At 38.2% G+C, this 18,379-nt stretch overlaps 1 protein-coding gene and 1 pseudogene across 1 annotated transcript in view; one reads left to right on the top strand and one right to left on the bottom strand.

The window, feature by feature from the left end:
* PDE3A (phosphodiesterase 3A) overlaps positions 1 to 18,379 on the bottom strand; it is a 298,190-nt gene that overhangs the window by 183,676 nt on the left and 96,135 nt on the right. The window lies entirely within an intron of this gene.
* On the top strand, positions 15,871 to 18,097 carry LOC150011471 (melanoma inhibitory activity protein 2 pseudogene; annotated as a pseudogene).

Below are 18,379 nucleotides of genomic sequence, written 5' to 3'. Positions count from 1 at the left end.
AGAGACTATCAGACAGCAGATACATTTTCCATGAAAGACCTTAAAAAATAAATAAATAAAAATACAAGGCATTAGTTAGAATTTGTTAAAGACACCAAATTTCTTTATGCAGCTACTAATGAACCCCTTTTTGGTTGTCTTTTTTCATTCTTTTTCCTAAGAAATATGAGGTCTGTCCAGAAAGTATCCAGCCATGTAGATGAAAAATAGAGACATTTATTGAAGAAGATACAAGACATAAGAAACAGTGTACACAGGATAATAATATCTCAGTCCCCTTCATGTAGGCACCGTGGAACCTCACACAGTTCTCCCCAATCACCATCAGCTGCCCTATCATATTTTCCTGAGTCTCATCAATGGTTTGAAATCTCTTTTTTTTTAAAGGGGGATTTTAGTTTTGGGAAAAGCCAGAAGTAGCAGGGCACCAAGTCTGGGCTGAAGGGGGGCTGAGTCACCTGGGTGATTTGATGTTTTGCCAAAAAACTGCACGAGATGTGATGCCTGCGCAGGCTCATATTGTCGTGATGAAGCTGCCAGTCACCAGCTGTTCATGGCTGTGGCGTTCTGAGCCACCCAAATAGCTTTCACTAAGGAATGCAAACTTTGATGCAGATTTGTTGCTCTACTCAGTCATTTTGAATGTGATGACCACACAGTGCACACGCTCACTCAATGGTGTCTATTGCCCCCACTGACCAGTAGAGTGACATTATCACTGTTCACACTTGTGCATTCCAATCCACTCTCTTTGGCTGCCAGTTTACATCAAAGTCACACAAACCATTCTTGTTATATCAACAGCGGCTGGACTTTTTCCATACAGACCTCATATATTAAAAATTCAGTATCCCAAGCCCCATTCTGATCAGAATCTCTGGGCATGATACCCAAGAATCACCTAGGTTATGCTGGCATACATTAAATTGTAAGACTCTACAAGGGACTATAGACCTTAAGAAGGCAGAGATGTATCTGTCTGTGTTAATTTCGGGGCCAATATTCACCAGTATGAACATCCTGGCTATTCATTGTCCTCATCTTTTCTGACTAATCATATCAGTGCCACACTGACACAAAAATATTCTAAATGTTATCTTCTCCTTTGCATCCTGAGTAGCCGACAGGCATATAAAATATTCAATAAATATTTTTTGAAGGAGAAGACCAGAAAAATAGCCTTAAGAGGAATATGCATCACACATCAAATATTATTTTGGTATTAAGTCTAAAATTCTTTACTTCTTTGAAATGTGCAGCTTTAAATAATACCAATTTATCTAGAATCCAAAAGAACTAGAAAATACACATGTTTTTTACTTCTTCAGTCCTTATTCTAGGATTTTAAGTATTAAAGAACTTGAGGCAATAGAAAAAGGATAGATTTGTTGCTCACAAATTAGTAAAGTTCCACTGAGATTTGGAAAGAGGAACCCATAGGAAAGTGAAGAGGGTCTGATCAAACTCTACCTCTAGAAATGGGGATTCATAGATAAGACTCACACAGAAAAGTAGATTAATTTAGGCCAGTTGTTCTCTTCTTTGGCTGCACATTAGATTCATCTGGGAAGCCCTTTAAAAACAGCAAGCCCTACACTAGATTTAATTGATCCAGGGGGGAAATGTGCATCAATCATATTTAAGAGCCCCAAAGGAGATTTTAATGTACAGGCAGGATTGAAAAACTCTTATAGGTAAATTAAAAATTAGATTGTTCTCTACCCTACATGTACAGCACAGAATCCTACAGAGATATTAAATAGTTCAAATGCTAGACTGCTCTGCAGATCCGTTGACTTAATTTCCAGGATGAAGCCTGTTAATCTGTATGTATTAGTCAGTTCAGGCTGCCACAGCCAAATAACATAGACTGGGTGGCCTAAACAGCAGAAATTCATTATCTCACAGTTCTGGATACTAAAAACTCAAGGTCAAGTTGCCAGCATGGTCAGTTTCTGGTAAAATCTCTTTCCTTGGGTTGCAGATCGCCAGCTTCTTGCTGTGTCCTCACTTGGTGAGAGAGAGGATAATCTGAACTTTATAATCAGATGGTTCTAGTTCAACCCCTAATAACAGTGGTCACACTTGAAACCAGGAAAGGCCGCTGGAAAACCATCCCTTAAGTGTCAGCCAACTCAGACATCATCAGTTCTTACTTCCCTCTGTCCCACTGAGCGGACATATAGCCTCAGAGTTCTTAATAAAACCATGTTTCAAATCAAGTGGAAACAACACTCAAAATGAAACCTACTTTCCATAGCTACTCTAAATACTCCTATTTTATGCCATGAAATTTATCAATAAATGTATTTATTTCATTAGACAAAGCATTAGTATATATTTTAAAAGACTATCCTAAAGATTAAGAAAAATAATGAATGTTAATTATAGCTGCTAAACAAGTCATAAAAAACAGTTTTGTTAACATGTATTAGACATAAAACAAACCACGAATAAAATTATTTTTCCAGCTTTACTGAAATATAATTAATATACAACACTGTGTAAGTTTAAGATATACAACATATACAATATGTTGATTTATATACTCATATATTGTGAAATAATTACCCCCCATAGCATAAAATGATTACCTCCATTACCTCACAGAATTATCACTTCTCTTTTGTAATGAGAACATATAAGATCTACTGTCTTAGCTACTTTCAAGTATTATTAACTATAATCACCATGCTGTGCATTATATCTCTGGAAGTTATTCATCTTACAACTGAAAATTTGTATCCTTTGATCAACATTTCCCCTACTCCCCTGGACCTGGCAACCACCACTCTATTCTCTGTTTCTATGAGTTTGACTTTTGTTTAGATACTATCTATAAGTGATATCTTATAGTATTTGTCTTTCTCTGACATATTTCACTTAATCATAATGCCCTCAAGGTTGATCCAAGTTGTTGTAAATCTCATAAATTTCCTTCTTTCTCAAGGCTGAATAATAGTCCACTGTGTATATATACCACATCTTTATACATTCATCCACAGGCAAACACTTAGGTTGTTCCCACATCTTGGCTATTGTGAATAATACTGCAATGAACACGGGCCTGCAGATATCATTTCCAAATCCTGATTTCATTTCCTTTGAATACATAACTAGAAAGGGAATGCTGGATAATATGGTAGTTCTATTTTTAATTTTTTAAAAAAACCTTCATACTGTTTTCCATAGTGACTGTACTGATTACATTCCTACCAACAGTACATAAGCATACCCTTTTCTCTACATCTTTGCTAGTACTTACTTTTTTTCCTTTTGAGGAGAGCCACCCCCATCAGGCGTGAGTTGATATCTCACTGTGGTTTTAATTTGCATTTCCCTAATTATTAGTGATGTTGGACATCTTTTCATGTTATTTGTTCACTATTTGTATGACTTCTCTGGAAAAAAAAAAAAGTCTATTCAGTTCCCCTGCACACTTTTTAATTGCATTGTTTGTATTTTTGCTATTGAGTTGTATGAGTTGTTTATATATTTTGGATATAACCCCTTAGTAGGTATAAGATTTGCAAATATTCTCTTTTTTATTTTTTTTATTTTTCAATTACAGTTGTCCCCTTTTCCCCCAATTTCTCTCCCCCACCCAACCCACCCCTTCTCCCGCAATCATATCCCTCCCCGTTGTCCATGTCCATGAGTCATTTATACATATTCCTTGACTAGACCCTTCCCTTACTTATCCCCCTTCTCTCTCCCCCCCCTCCCCCCTATTGACTAATATTCTACTCTTTGTCCTATTTAGTTCGTTTGTTTGTGTTGTTCTTTAGTTTCCTGTATTAGGTGATATCATATGGTATTTTGCTTTCTTTGCCCGGCTTATTTCACTAAGCATAATTCTCTCTAGTTCCATCCATGTTGTCGCAAATGGCAGGAGTTCCTTCTTTCTTTCTGCTACATAGTATTCCACTGTGTAAATGTACCACAGTTTTTTGATCCACTCATCTACAGATGGGCACTTAGGCTGTTCCCAGTACTTAGCTATTGTAAACAGGGCTGCTATGAACATAGGGGTGCACAAGGTTTTTTTGAATTAGGGTTTTAGGATTTTTCGGGTATAATCCTAGCAGTGGAATCGCTGGTTCAAAAGGCAGTTCCATTTTTAGTTTTTTGAGGTAATTCCATACTGTTTTCCATAGTGGCTGCACCAGTCTGCATTCCCACCAACAGTGCAGTAGGGTTCCCGTTTCTCCACATCCTCGCCAGCATTTGTTGTTTGTTGATTTGTTGATGATGGCCATTCTGACAGGTGTAAGGTGGTATCTCATTGTGGTTTTTATTTGCATCTCTCTGATGGCCAATGATGTTGAGCATTTTTTCATGTGTCTATGGACCTTCTGTATGTCCTCTTCGGAGAAGTGTTTGTTCAGGTCCTTTGCCCATTTTTTAATTGGGTTTTTTGTTTTCTTAATGTTGAGTCGTATAAGCTCTTTATATATTTTGGAGATCAGTCCCCTGCCTGTGATGTCATTGGCAAATATGTTTTCCCATATGGTTGGTTTCCTTTTCATCTTGCTGATGTTTTCTTTTGCTGAGCAGAAACTCTTCAGTTTGATGGAGTCCCATTTGTTTATTTTTTCCTTTATTTCTCTTGCCTTAAGAGATGTATTCGTGAAGATATTGCAAATATTTCCTACTGTTCTTTAATTTGTCTTTTCATTCTGTTGATTTATTTCGCTATGCAGAACTGTTTTAGTTTAATGTAGTCCTACATTTTTATTTTTGTTTTTATTTCTTGTGCTTTCGCTGTCATGTCCAAAAATACTGTTGCCAAGAGAAGGAGATTAAATTTAAGATATAATTTCCAAGAAGAGGTAGAGATGGAATCAAATTTGGAAAAGAAGAAGACAATTTTCCAAAGTCATTTTTGGCAGAGAATATCATTTAGAGTTCCCTGAAAGACCATTAAAAAAAAAAAAAAAAAAAAAAAAGAACAGTTGTCCTATGGGAATATTTATTTTGTCTGCCTTTATTTTCTGCACTGATGTTTACTTTCAGAATCCAGGCATTATTTACAATTAGAGCACTATTAAGCTGTTTTAAATCACTTACTCTGTTTGTATCTTCTACATAACTTACTATTATTTCCCTACTTCTCCCACATAATATTTACTTGCAGATATCATAAAAAAATATCTGTTGTGTTTAAAATTATTATGCTTCTCTAAACATTATTCAGTTTATAATATCTTTTGAAAACATAAATCTTTTAAAAACACATAAAATCCCCTTATGTGTTTTTAAACTGAAAAGATACCTAAATAATTATCATCACCAACATAGCATTTGAATGAATTTTTCAAATTCAGAAAATCAATCAATGTCTGTGCTGAATCGGCACCCTGCAGATGTACACAATCAGTTGACTGGAGCAAGGTGAGAGGCCAGAGACAGAAGACCATGACAGCCAGCTAGGTGGGAGATGACTAAAATGGTCAAGGCTGTGGGAATAGATACAAGTTGACAGATAGAGAACTGACAGGACATTACAACACAGCCAAAGTGAGAAATGAAGTTCAAAGGGCAGGCAACAGTGGATCTTGGATGTCATACTCAGGTAACTCGAAACATACTGATTATTGCGGTAGCTAGAAAAACCTGAAAATTTCAGTCACTCCCCGGCATAAAGAATGGCTTGGAGGTCTTTTAGGGTTCAACATGAACATATGTCTCAAAATCTGACCCAAAAATAAAAATGAAAAATAACAATGGGAATAGTCTGAAGTGCTCCCTGCCTTCTCATACTTCGTGATTAATAATTTTTCGAGCCTACCATCACTGGTGTCACTGTAGACAGTCAGCCAATGCACCAAGGAGTCTTCTTCATTAGCCAAGATGGCATAGGGGGAAGTTCTTACACTGAGCTCCGCCAAAAGCTAGAAGGATTTATAGACAGGACCCAAGTGCGCCAAAAGCTAGTGAGATATAAAGGGGGGGCAGGGGGAGCCTTCCCCTCCCTATCCCTATAAGAACAATGGACTTGAGCAGAAATGAAGGATGGACTTCGAGACAGGAGTGAGCTATTCTTCCAGGTCGTGGCACCTGAATAAACCTTTCCTTTTGCACAAGCACCTGTCTCACGAGTTTGGCTTTTGTTGCAGCAGGCAGCCAAAACTGCATTGCAGTTAACAGTTTTGGGCAAGTCTGCCACGACAAAATGGATCTTGGAAAGTCCCAGAGGACCCAGGCTGCGGTCCCAGCCGCCTGTGGCAGGCCAACCTTGGGAATGAGACCATGGGGACTTCCCAGCAGCTGCCAAGAACTTTTGGGGGGGAATTTCCCTGCACTCTGCCTCAGGGCATCAGCTGCCTGAAAAGCTTGGCTAGTGAAATGAAACAGGTTTCCAGGGAGCAAAGAGACTTCAAGACTAGGTAAGTTGAAGCAGCATGCATACCGTGGTTCCTTTATCTCTGTCACTTGGGCTTTGTGCCACTTGGGTCCAGTTAGGGTCATTTGTGGTATCAGATGATAGAGTCTACTAGGCTATCCTTCCTGCTTGGGCTTTGTACCATTTACACTTCATACCACTTGGATTTTGTGCCAGTTGGGCTTCATGCCATTTGGGTCTAGTCAGGACTGCTTGTGGTATTGGTTGGCAGGATATAAGATGGTAGGACTTGCTTGTGAGTGCTCATTGGTACTAATGGAATTATGGATTCAAGTTTTGTTCCTATATTCCTGCTTTGTCTGGGGTCTTTCCATGGTTATGGTTTTGGGTCTGTATATTATGCCATCAGGGATTGTTCTTTTTCAATTCTTGAAAGGCATCCACTGGACGAAATTTGAGCAGATTGATCCATCTACAACTATGATCCAATGACTAAGAAGGAATTTGTTTTCTATTGCAACACTGATCAGCCTATGCATACTTTAGATTACAGGGAAAAATGGACCTTAAATGGTTCTCTAAATTACTACACCACCATACAGTTGGAATTGTTTGGCCAATAGTCAGGTAAATGGGATGAAATTCTTTATGTCCAGGCATTTATGTCTTTACACAATAAGAATTTGGCAAAGAAAGTGAATAACCTAATGATGCAGAGAAAGGAAGAAAACAAAAATGAGGAGATAAGTTTCTTCAATGCCCTGAATCTGAGGGACCCAAGATTAGGAGCAGAAAGATATCTCCTGCTACCACGCCCACTGCTAGATAACCCTGAAATAGGACTCAGACGGGCAATAGCCCCACCCCTTTATAATGAAGGGATGCCCCCTCCAAGACCCAACAGGGCAACCAATTTGGTCAGGAAGCATCCCTATCTGGAGAAAAACTCCCTTTGAGGCAATGACCTTAGTTATAGGCAAAATAAACAAGAAAGCCAACCCTCTGGCTACTATAGGCCCCATACTCCATTTTCCACTTTAGAATTACTGAACTAGAACAATTCCAACCACTCATATAGGGAAAATCCTCAGAAAATTGTGGATCTTATCACCTCCTTTATTGCTACTCACCATTGAAGCTAGGCAGACATACCAAGTCCCTTGACGTCCTGCTAACAACAGATGAAAGGCAGCTAGTTATAGATAAGGCTAATAAAGAGGTCCATCGCTTCCATCAAAAGAATCCTGATGGAACCCCCTAAAATAACTTTATCCCTTGAAAAGCAGCCATTATGTTTAGGAGTTCCACAGGAACATGCTGTCTAGCTCCAGGTGTCCCTGACTTGCTCGGAAGGACCTGGATGTGAACTCTTCCCACCTAAGATCTATAAGCAGGTAGACCAACACACCCCCAGGGAGGGTGGTTAACATCCAACCCATAAAAATTAACCTAAAAAGGGGAGCACATATCCCACAGAAGAAACAATGGCCCCTTAAAAAGAAAGCTTTAGAGGAAATTCAACCAGTCTTGCAGAAATTCTTAAACTCATGATTAATTTGGGTATGTCAGTCTTCCTGTAACTTCCCCATTTTGCCACTCAAAAAGCCTTATTCTGATGAATAATGATTGATTTGTATGACTTTAGGGTCATAAATGATGTTGTCCAGGACATTCATCCCACAGTGCCCAGGGATAGCAAACGGTTTTCAGTCCTAGACTTGAAGGATTCTTTTTTCCTGCATCCCAATACACAAACAGGTTCAACTATTATTTGCCTTTAAATGGCAGGACCCAGAAACTAAAGCCACGCTCCAATACTGTTTCACTGTGTTGTCACAAGAATGTAAGAATTTCCTGACCATATTTGGGGAAATATTAGAAAAAGCTTTAAGGGATATTCAGTTGACAATGGGCATTCTTCTATAATATGTTGATGACTGATTAATAGCTAGCAATATTTATAAAGACTATTTTCTCAACACCAGGACAGTCCTGAATCATTTGGCAAAAAGGGGATATAAAGTATCACCTCATAAGGCACAGGTCAGTAAACAGGAGGTGGTGCACCTGGAATTTCAATTGAACAGGGCCCTAGGAGCTTGATGGTTGGTTAAAAATAAGCCATTGCTACAGTAAAAATCCAAGAGAACTGGAGGCAGCTTCCTGGATTCTTAGGAATTACAGGGTTTTGCTGGATTCCAAAGTTCGGCCTTATAGCAAAACCACTATATAATTCTTTGAAAGGACTAAACCTCTGAACCCCTTGAATGGACAAGAGAATGTCAGGTGGCACTTAATATCTTGAAAGAAAAACTAGTTTTGGCCCCCACACAAGGATTGCCCAATTTACAGAAACCTTTAAAATTATACATTTATGATAGGCAAGAAATTAGACTTTGGATACTAACTAACTCAGGCCCTGGGAAATGCCCCTCAACCCATATCCTATTTCTCAAACAAACTAGATCACATAACAAAAAAATGGCCAGAACACCTCCAGGCCATAGCAGCTACAGGAGCCAGAGAAATTCACTCTGGGGCAACATACTACGGTATTTGTACCACACCAGGTTCTAACCCTGTTAGAACATAAAGAAGGATATTAGTTGACAGCAGGGCACATGGGAACATATCAGGCCATTTTCTTAGACAACCCAGATGTTATTTTACAAACCACCACTACCTTAAATCCAGCCACCCTACTCCTGGACTCAGAGGAAGCTCAGACCTCCAATGTGATCATTTGGAAATCATTGACAAAATTTATTCCAGCAGACCAAATTTATTGGACCAGCCACTGACAGAACCTGACTGAAAATTACATTCAGGTGGGAGTATCTTCATGGCAAATGATCAGCAATGAGTCAGCACTTGGTAGTCAACACAGATAAAGTAATAGAAGCCCAAGCCCTTGCCATAGGAACCTCGGCACAAAAGGCTGAACTAAAAGCCCTCACCACAGCCTTAGAATTGTCCTGGGGGAAGAACGTTAACATCTACACCAACTCTGAATGTGCCTTCACGACAGTCTATGGTATTCCTCAGGGAATAAGGATATCAAACATGCAAAAGAGATTTTAAAATCGCTAGAGTCAGTGAATCTATAGCACCAGGTTGCCATGATGCACTGCCCAGGATGACAGGATAGTTCCTAAACAAGCCAGAGAAACCAAGCTGCTGATAAAGCAGCAGGACAAGCAGCCTGAAGGCCGCCACCTCTTAGGGCTCGAATTCCCCACATGGACTTGTCAGAATTTAAACCCTATTACACAGAACAAGATGAGGAATGAGCCAGTGAATGAGAATTCTCTATCACTGACCCTAATGCTATATAGAAGATCAACACTCATAATATGATCCTACTCCCTGAGGCTCTAGTATGTCCCATCCACAAACACCTACAAAAAGGACCCATTATGGAAGGTATATTTTAATGGACCTCATTAGACCACATTTGACGGGCCCTCTTTTACAAAGGACCATTCAGAAGAGTATCCAGGGTTGTCAGATAAGCACCAAAAACAAGAACATGCCCAAACAGGAAGGGAGTACAATATAAAGGGATATGTCCATTTAAGGACTGGAAAGTTGACTTTACACAGATGCCTAACACCAGAGGAATCTTTAAATTTTTATTATGTAATTTTTTGCAGACACCCCACTAGAACTGAGAAGGCAAATGAGGTAGAAAACTTCTACTCAAAGAAATAATCCGTAGGTTTGGACTTCCTTACAGCATTCAAAGTGACAATGGACCATTGTTCACTTCAGAAATCTCCCATAAGATAGGACAGGCACTACAGATTCAATGGAAACTACATACATCTTGGAGGCCCCAATCTATGGGGAAAACTGAGAGACCCTGGCAAAGATATGCCAGGAAACACATTTGAAATGCAACTAGGCATTCCCTATTGCCTTGCTCTGGACTAGGACAGCACCCCAAAGTAGGTTTAAATTAAGCCCTTTTGAAATAATTTATGGAAAACCCTTCCAAGTTTCTGTTTTAGGAATACCCCTTTAGATTGAGAACATGAATCAAAAATAAAAAATACATAAAACATTTAGGGCAAACACTAACAACTTTGCACAAATTTGGTTGTTGTATGTCTATTGAGCCCTTATACCCATTCCAGCCAGGAGAGTTGATCTTACTAAAGACCTAGAAGACTAAAAGCCCTGAACAGCAGTTAGCCAAGCAAAAGATCAGTCCCAACACACTCTTCACTAAAGCTCATGGGACTCCAGCCTTGAATGCACCACACACAGATAAAGCAGGTACCGGTAAGAAGGATTCAGATCTTGCTACTACTGTTGGTAATACAAGGAAAAGATGGACCTGCTCTCCTGAGATTTAAAATTCCTCTTCCAGAAAGGGACTGTTTCTCCCAAAGCTGAGTAACGATGCTACATTTTATTGTTTTATTTTTTGACACTTGCTATACCGTAGGCCCATGCTTAGACTGATAATGCCTTTGTCCACATTTTCCGCACAGTGGCTTCCTCAGCAAATTTATTCTGCTATTGGGTATGGCACCCACATCCCCACACAAGACTAGATCAGGGATCCTTTAGTCGCTTCGATTTCTAATTTCTCTACAATTCCCCCTGCACTACTAGGCATACCTCTCATTAAATACTTTATCGCTTGTCTACATAGTAGGTCTCACTTTGGAAGCCCATCTGCAATAGCGCCTCTTGAAATATGAGACAGTCTACCAGCTTTGCTTGTTCCGCAGTGCCATCCTCTAGACAGTGCATATGCCACCTTCTGAAGACAGTATCCTTCTCCTCATGTAAAAGTTTCCCTCCATTCTTGAAACCCTCTTCCTTTCATAGATAGCAATAATCTCTGGACCTGGGGATAGATAAGACTACATCCCTTGACAGCAGGAGAAAAAGTACAGAATAGGAGACCTCCATCTATTTATCCTTATAAGATTACAAGGGTCTAGAGTTTTGAAGGGGAGAATTGTTATCATGGACAGTCAGTCGGAGCTCCAAGGAGTCTTCCCCATTTGCCAAGGCAGCCCAAGGGGTGTTCTCACAATGAGTGCACCAAAAGGCAGAAAGATGGATAGAGCCTGAGCAAGCCAAGAGCTAGAAAGATGAATGGACAGGGCCCTAGTGCTCCAGAAGCTAGAAAGATGAATGGATAGTCCCCAAGCATGATGAAAGTTAGCAAGGTAATTGAATAGAAAGAAAAGGCCCTCTCCTCCCTCTCCCTTAAAAAGTGAGGGCTTGAGCAAGAAAGGGAGGATGGTCTTTGAGGTGGGAGTCCACCATTCCCCTGAATAACTTCATTTTCCACCAACACCTGTCTCATGAGCTTGGCTTTGTTGCAGCAGACAGCCAAGCCCATGTTTGGGTTACACTGGGTTCAAAACATAGAGAAGCGTCTGTGAGCTTCAAGGCTTTCGACTGACTTAACTTCCCAGTTCAGTGTGGAATTGTGAGGGCTCAAAGTTTTAGACCATGTTACTGATACACTTATTGACAAAGTGGCAGCCTCACAGTGTGCAAGATAAGCTCTTTAGTTACATCTCCTCTAGGGTCACTTAACAAAATGACTCCTGCTAGTGAAGATGTCTGAAACTTTTAGATGGTACTTTGTGGTTCTTCCATCCTTGTGTAGAGAGGTCCTACAAAATCCAATTACAATGCTTGCCAATCCACAACTAACATGCAGTGAATGAACACTTAAGTATTCATTTCTAATTCCTCTCAACAGCAGTTAGGTTCAAAGTCGTAACAACAACAGTGAAATAATTCTCTTAAATTTGGCATATTTGAAGCTGTGTGCTGTTGGAAGAGGAAGTGCAGGCGAGATTATCAGTGCAACCTGAAACATTAGGCCAGACCTGTTGTCAGTGAACTTGAGCTGCCTCTTGCATCTTTATGTAACAATGATTCGCAAAAACTTACTAGGTTTATGATGCCATGCCAGGCAATTTACCATTATTGCTTTATTTAATCTTTACAATCAATCCTACAGGAGGAAGGCCCACATTACTGGGACAATTTTACAGATTACAAAATAAGATCCAGAGAAATTAAATAACTTGCCCTAGACCAAAGGCTAGTACAGAACTCGATCTTCTGCCTTTTTAATTTCCAGACAAAAGGCTAATGATAATAAGCATCAGACACAAATACAACATATAAAATAAGCAAAATGTTATTAAAATAAAGCAAGATTCTGAGATAGCTCATAGTATAAATAGAATACTCAGAAATTAATTGCAAATGAAAAAATAAATACCATAATTAATTTAGAAATTGAGTTCAATCCTAGTAAAACAATGTTCCTATACTAAAATCTAAACAACACAACTTTGCTTGAGAATAAAGAACAAAGTCACAAAGCTGCCTACAAAAAGCAGACTTGCTAGTAATTTAAATAAGTGTTTAAAGAAATGTTCTTATCCACTGAAAAACATTCCACTGTTTATTAGCTCAAATATTCAGATTAAAGTGGATATCCTAATAGCACACAAGGAATACCATCCAAAATCTAGTAAAAGATGCCAGAAGATGCTTTTTCAATGCTTTTGAGAACCACATACTTTAAAAAGTAAATTTAAAAAAGAGCTTTTTAAAAATTCTCTTTTATATAATCAAGAGTAATAATTCACTTTTATAAAACATTTACTGCTAAGATATCTAGGACTGTGGGGTGATGGAAAGAATACCAAGCAGAGACATAGGAAATCATTATACAAAGCTTTGGCGCTTGGTGTCCTCCTTTATTTATAAAGGGGTTGGGCTAACCTATCCGTATAATTCAACGCAGAATTAAAAATTCCTTGATGCACAAACAAAAGGAAAATGGAGTCATCACTGATCACCTTTCTTTTATCTTCTTCCTTAAAGAATCTTTTCCAGAGACTTCACATATTTATAATCTGTTGTTTTAACAAGTCTACCTGCTATTTCTCAAATCAGAATTTTCTAAAGGATAAAAACAACCAATAACTTAGAATTTATTTTTTTAACAGATGTCTTCTTTTACTCCCAATTAGATACAAATTGAGTGTACTTATTAAAATAATACACTGATCAATTAGTTCACCAACCAAGTAAAACCTTTGGAAAGCATATTTAACAAAAGCTGCCCACCCAACAATGAAAAAAAACAAAGGAGTCTCCAAAAAGCTAATAAAGATTGTGTGTATTTCTGCAATTTTTGAACTCAACTCTGGAGTGCAAAGGACAATTTATTTTTTTCTCTCATAACTATATGATGGGAAACATACTCTTTAGATCTCATTCTAGCATTCAAATGAAAAATTAGTAGCTGGAGCAGGTGACGACTCCTAAGGAGGAGAAAGAGGAAGAAACATTTTATTCTAATATTCAAATTTTATCTGTCACATACAAAGCCACATTCAGGTAACTGTTAATAGATAAAGTGACTTCCATGTGTAGACTGAATTTGTCTACAGCATCAACTACACAAAAAAGACAGAATTAGAAACACAAAAATAGACAAAATGGCCTCTTACTATGAGACATTTTAAAATGAAGCACTAGTCATAATTTAGTCTGAAAATAATTTCTTTAAAGCTACACTGAAAATAGAAAAGCATTCAAATTCACAGTATGACTCATGGTTGTGAATAATATCACGTATAGCCAGTCACCTAAATACAACTCAGTGCACCTTGTTAGATGGATCACCCACTGGTACCTTTTCATGTCTTCTTGTTGAAACAGATGGCAATTATTGCTTCTCCTTCAGCAAAAGTCCTTAACTATTAGAGCTTTTTATGGTTGGAATGCTTTATAAAATTTAAATTTGAAGCCCAACGTATTTGTCTGTATAACAAAATAATTTCATTCACAGATCGTAAATGTTGGTGCAAATTGTTTGTGCTTCACAGAAGCCTCCTGTTTCTTTGCTTAACTTCCACAAGTTTGGCTGTCAGGCATTGGAATGGGAACAATTTTCATGTTGCATAACACTGTTCAGTGTTTTGGACAAAGGGTGGGGCCTCTGGATTCCCAGTGACTATCTGAAGGGATCTCTAGGGAACATGCTTTTCAAGAGGCAGAGGAGAGAAAAATAAATGGGCCAGAGGGTCAGGTTTTAACCTGCTGACTTAGTTCACTGGCTCTTCACACTCAGTCATGGTCTATACACAACTTCCATTTAACCTCAGTTTCTTATTGTTCCAAAATCTCAAAAAGTGAGATCCAGGATGAGTAATAATCTTGGCACATATTTGTATTACTTATATTACTTTCTTCTTCAATATAGCTTCTCAACTTGTAAAAAGTAGATATCATTTGTCTTAATTGCTTTCTTCATTTTATCAACCTCCAAGATTTTCAATTTCTATATTTTCTATTTTATTCAGGACTTGCTATAATTTTTAAAGTTATAAATACAAATACTGATATTTAACATTCTAGGATATGTAGAGGGAATCCCATCAGTTATAGGCATGTGTTAGGCTACAACTTAATATGAACTAACATAAAGGACACTCTGTTCTTGAAATACATACACTGTAGAAATGGGAAAATAACTTATTAATGAAGAGAAGAAACTGTGTAGAGCAATCTCTAGTTTCACAGACTTGTATCTTCAGAAAGCAAGGTTTGATAAACTAATATAAACACAGAATTTTTATGAACTATATGTAACTTCACATTTCTAAAAAAAATAAACAGGATAGAATGAGCCTAAAACACACACACACACACACACACAAAAGTAAACAGTTACACACAAAAAGCCTATATGCTATGACTAAGCTTCTAATTTCATTTTAGTTAGGAGTCTTTTATATTCTCATGCTTATTAACTGCTTATAAATTCATAATACTGAAACTTGCTTAGTGGTATAAATAACATATAATATAGGTTCATAACATAATGAGTGTTTCTCTTAAAATAGTTGATTTTCTCTCTATAAGATAAGGTTTGATGGTAAGTTGTCAGGTATGCCTGGAAAGCTTTGGATAAACCATTTCAAAGAGAGGAATTCATGCGCACATGAGAAAATCATATATGTGCCCATATGCCTCATTTTATTCAACATCATATCAGCCATTTATAGTCCTGCAGTCAGGCATCAGGAAGAAAGAAAACTCCATCACACACCATCTTGCTTGGCCTTAGGTCCCATACAAAAAGAGGCTTTGCCCTGCCTCCCAACTGCCTGGCCTAAACCAAACAACAGGGTGGGCCTGTGAGGAGAGCGTAAGTCGCCGGGTCTTGCAGGACAGGCTTGGAGCTTCACATCGTCCAGAGGTAAAGTGTAACGTAAGGACCGAGGCTCCCTGGGTGGGCAATGTGGACCGTTGAGGCCGGCCCAGTCAGTCCCTCCAGCAACCCCCGGCTGCAGGCTCCACAGTGGTCTGCTCCGTGGTCAGTTTGCCTGGAGCAGGTTTGGGCTAGACACAAGGGTCCTGCTGCCTGTTCTCTGCCCTTACTGATGATCCACTCAAGCCCTGGCTGAGGCCCCTGTACCCAAGGGAGACTTAGCGCCATAGAGGGGCCAAGAACTGCCCCTCGGGTGTACTTGGGTCTGGTCCTGGAAAAGCTACCGCAGTGTTGTGGCAGCTTTGCCTGAAGACAGGAGAAAAATACCTAATCCCTATGGTTTCTCATGGGAATTGCTGATATGCTGCTGCTCTTATTGAACTTTTTTGCTGTTCCATTGTTTTTGTGAAGTTTTCAATCAATAAGATGCCATCTTTCTGTCGAAAGAGAGAAAAAACTTTGCTGTAGAACTTTCTACACTGATGGAAGAAAGATGTAAACTACTTGAAAAATGTAGCCTCATACAAAAGGAGTATGAAAACTTAGAATCATTCAGGATCCCAACTTTGAGAAGGAGTCAACAGAAGCTCAAAGTTTGGAAGCAGTCTGTGAAAAGCTGAACAGTTCCAAATCTGAACTGAGGATGAAATATACTTTCTAGACAAAGAGTAAAAATAAGAGAAATCTAAACATTCTGAACAAGATGAATTGAGGGTGGATATATCTAAAAGGATACAGTCCGTAGAAGATGAATTAAAGTTACTCCAATCACAAGTACCTGAGACCAAAACAACCTTCAAAATATTTCAAATGAATGAAAACTGACTCAAGATAGCTATAAAGGATGCTTTGAATGAAAATTCTCATCTTCAAGAAAGCCAGAAACAGCTTTTACAAGAAGTTGAAGAATAGAAAGAACAAGTGAATGAGCTCAATAAACAGAAAATAACACTTGAAAACTCTTAAAGTATATGCAAAACAAGTTCTATATGATAAAGAAAATCAGATCAAGTCTCTGAACACTTACTAAAGATTCAAGACTGGGCTATTGTGCTTGGAGAAGACTTAATGGATAACTTGGAACTGGAAATGAAGAACGATTTAGAAAATGGTAATGAACAAAAGGAGATTTGAAGAAGCTGATTCATACTGCTAAGTTAAAGTCTTCTTTAAAAACCCTAGAAGAAAAACTAAATTTGCACTCAATTATCTAAAGCAGATAAAACAAAGGAAGACCTTAAAGTGTATTAAAAACCTTCAGACTGAACAGCATCTTTGCAGTCAGAAAAATGAGCATTTTGAAAATGAGAATCAAGAGCTTCAGTAGAAACTTAAAGGAATGACTGAACTGTATGTATTAAGAAAATGAAATGACAGTTTGGAGGAAATTACCAGTAGAAGAAAATTACTAGTTAGAGCAGTGATTTTTAACTGGTGTGCCATAAGAATTTTTAAAATAGGCAATACTTGACTATTTAATCAGGGGCACTGACCTCTTTCCCCTTAGATTGTCAAATAAAAATATTACAACAGCCAACACAACAATAGCTGTCTGGCATGAATGCCCTGTCTTGACCATAAATAAATAAATCATATAATAGAATTGCATTTTATTGATGTCACATAATAAGTTTTTGTCTGATGGATTAGTTCTTGGTACCGGAAATTTTTATATACAAGTACAGGCACCTGATTTTTTTAAAAGTCACTTTGGAGCAGAAAAGGTAGGTTATTATTATTATTATTATTATATTATTATATTATTATTATTATTTTGTAAATCAGTCAAAGTTATACCTATTTTTTGTCAGAGCGGCAAAAAGTATATTTTTTTGGTGTGACAAAATTTTAGTAGTAAGTTTATGTGTGCCACAAGATGAAAAGGGCTGAAAAATCACTGCATTAGAGAAAGAAGAGAAACTTTCTAAAGCATATGAAGAGATCAGCCACGTAGCTGAAGAGCTGGAGACCTATAGAAAGTGAGCCAAAGATTTGAAGAAGAATTGGAGAGAACCATTTATTCTTATGAAGGGCAGATAACTTCCCGTGAGAAAAAAAACCCATGATAATTGATTGGCAGCTTGGACTGCTAAAAGAAACCTCAACGATTTAAAGAAAGAAAATTCTTACCTCAGACAAAAATTAACTGAAACAGTTTAAATTTGAACTCTTAGAAAAAGATCTTCACAACTGATGTTCCAATTATAGCATTTGGCAGAGTATTTGCCATATGATCCCTCACCATTGGGTCGACCTACATCTGAAGCAAGAGCATTTCTTCCCCTACAAACTTTGTGGGAGGGCCCACTCAGACTCTCACCTTTGCTTCCACAGGGAGGAGGAAGAGGCTCAAGAAGCCCAGGGAATCCTCTGGACCACAAGATTACTTACAAAAAGAAACCTTCTGGCTCAGGGTCCCTTTTACCTCCATGGGAAGAGGTCACAGGATGATAATTCCTCCAGCAGACCAGCCTTATTGAGGTCCAGCTCCTCCTCCACAACAAGGACTCAGAAGTTTAGACTGATTTAAGACTTGATTGGTATTGATAATAATAATAAAATCAGCTAGTTATTTCTCTTTTGTTTTGAAATCTGTTAACATTCAAAAAAGTAATTGGTCTTTTCCTCCAGAAAAATTTGAAAAGTAGAGGTGACTTAGATACCGCTGAAGAGTATTTAGGAGAGCTGTGAATACACTGATGTCTTAAACTTTCCTGGTCTGGAAATTTGAACCATGTTCTTAAATACCTGAAATATCTACA

The sequence above is a fragment of the Furipterus horrens genome, unplaced genomic scaffold, assembly GCF_987537825.1.
Source record: "Furipterus horrens unplaced genomic scaffold, mFurHor1.1.pri manual_scaffold_4, whole genome shotgun sequence".
Lineage (NCBI taxonomy): Eukaryota > Metazoa > Chordata > Mammalia > Chiroptera > Furipteridae > Furipterus > Furipterus horrens.
Note: the sequence above shows the minus strand (reverse complement) of the source record. Positions and strands in the feature narration are given on the sequence as shown.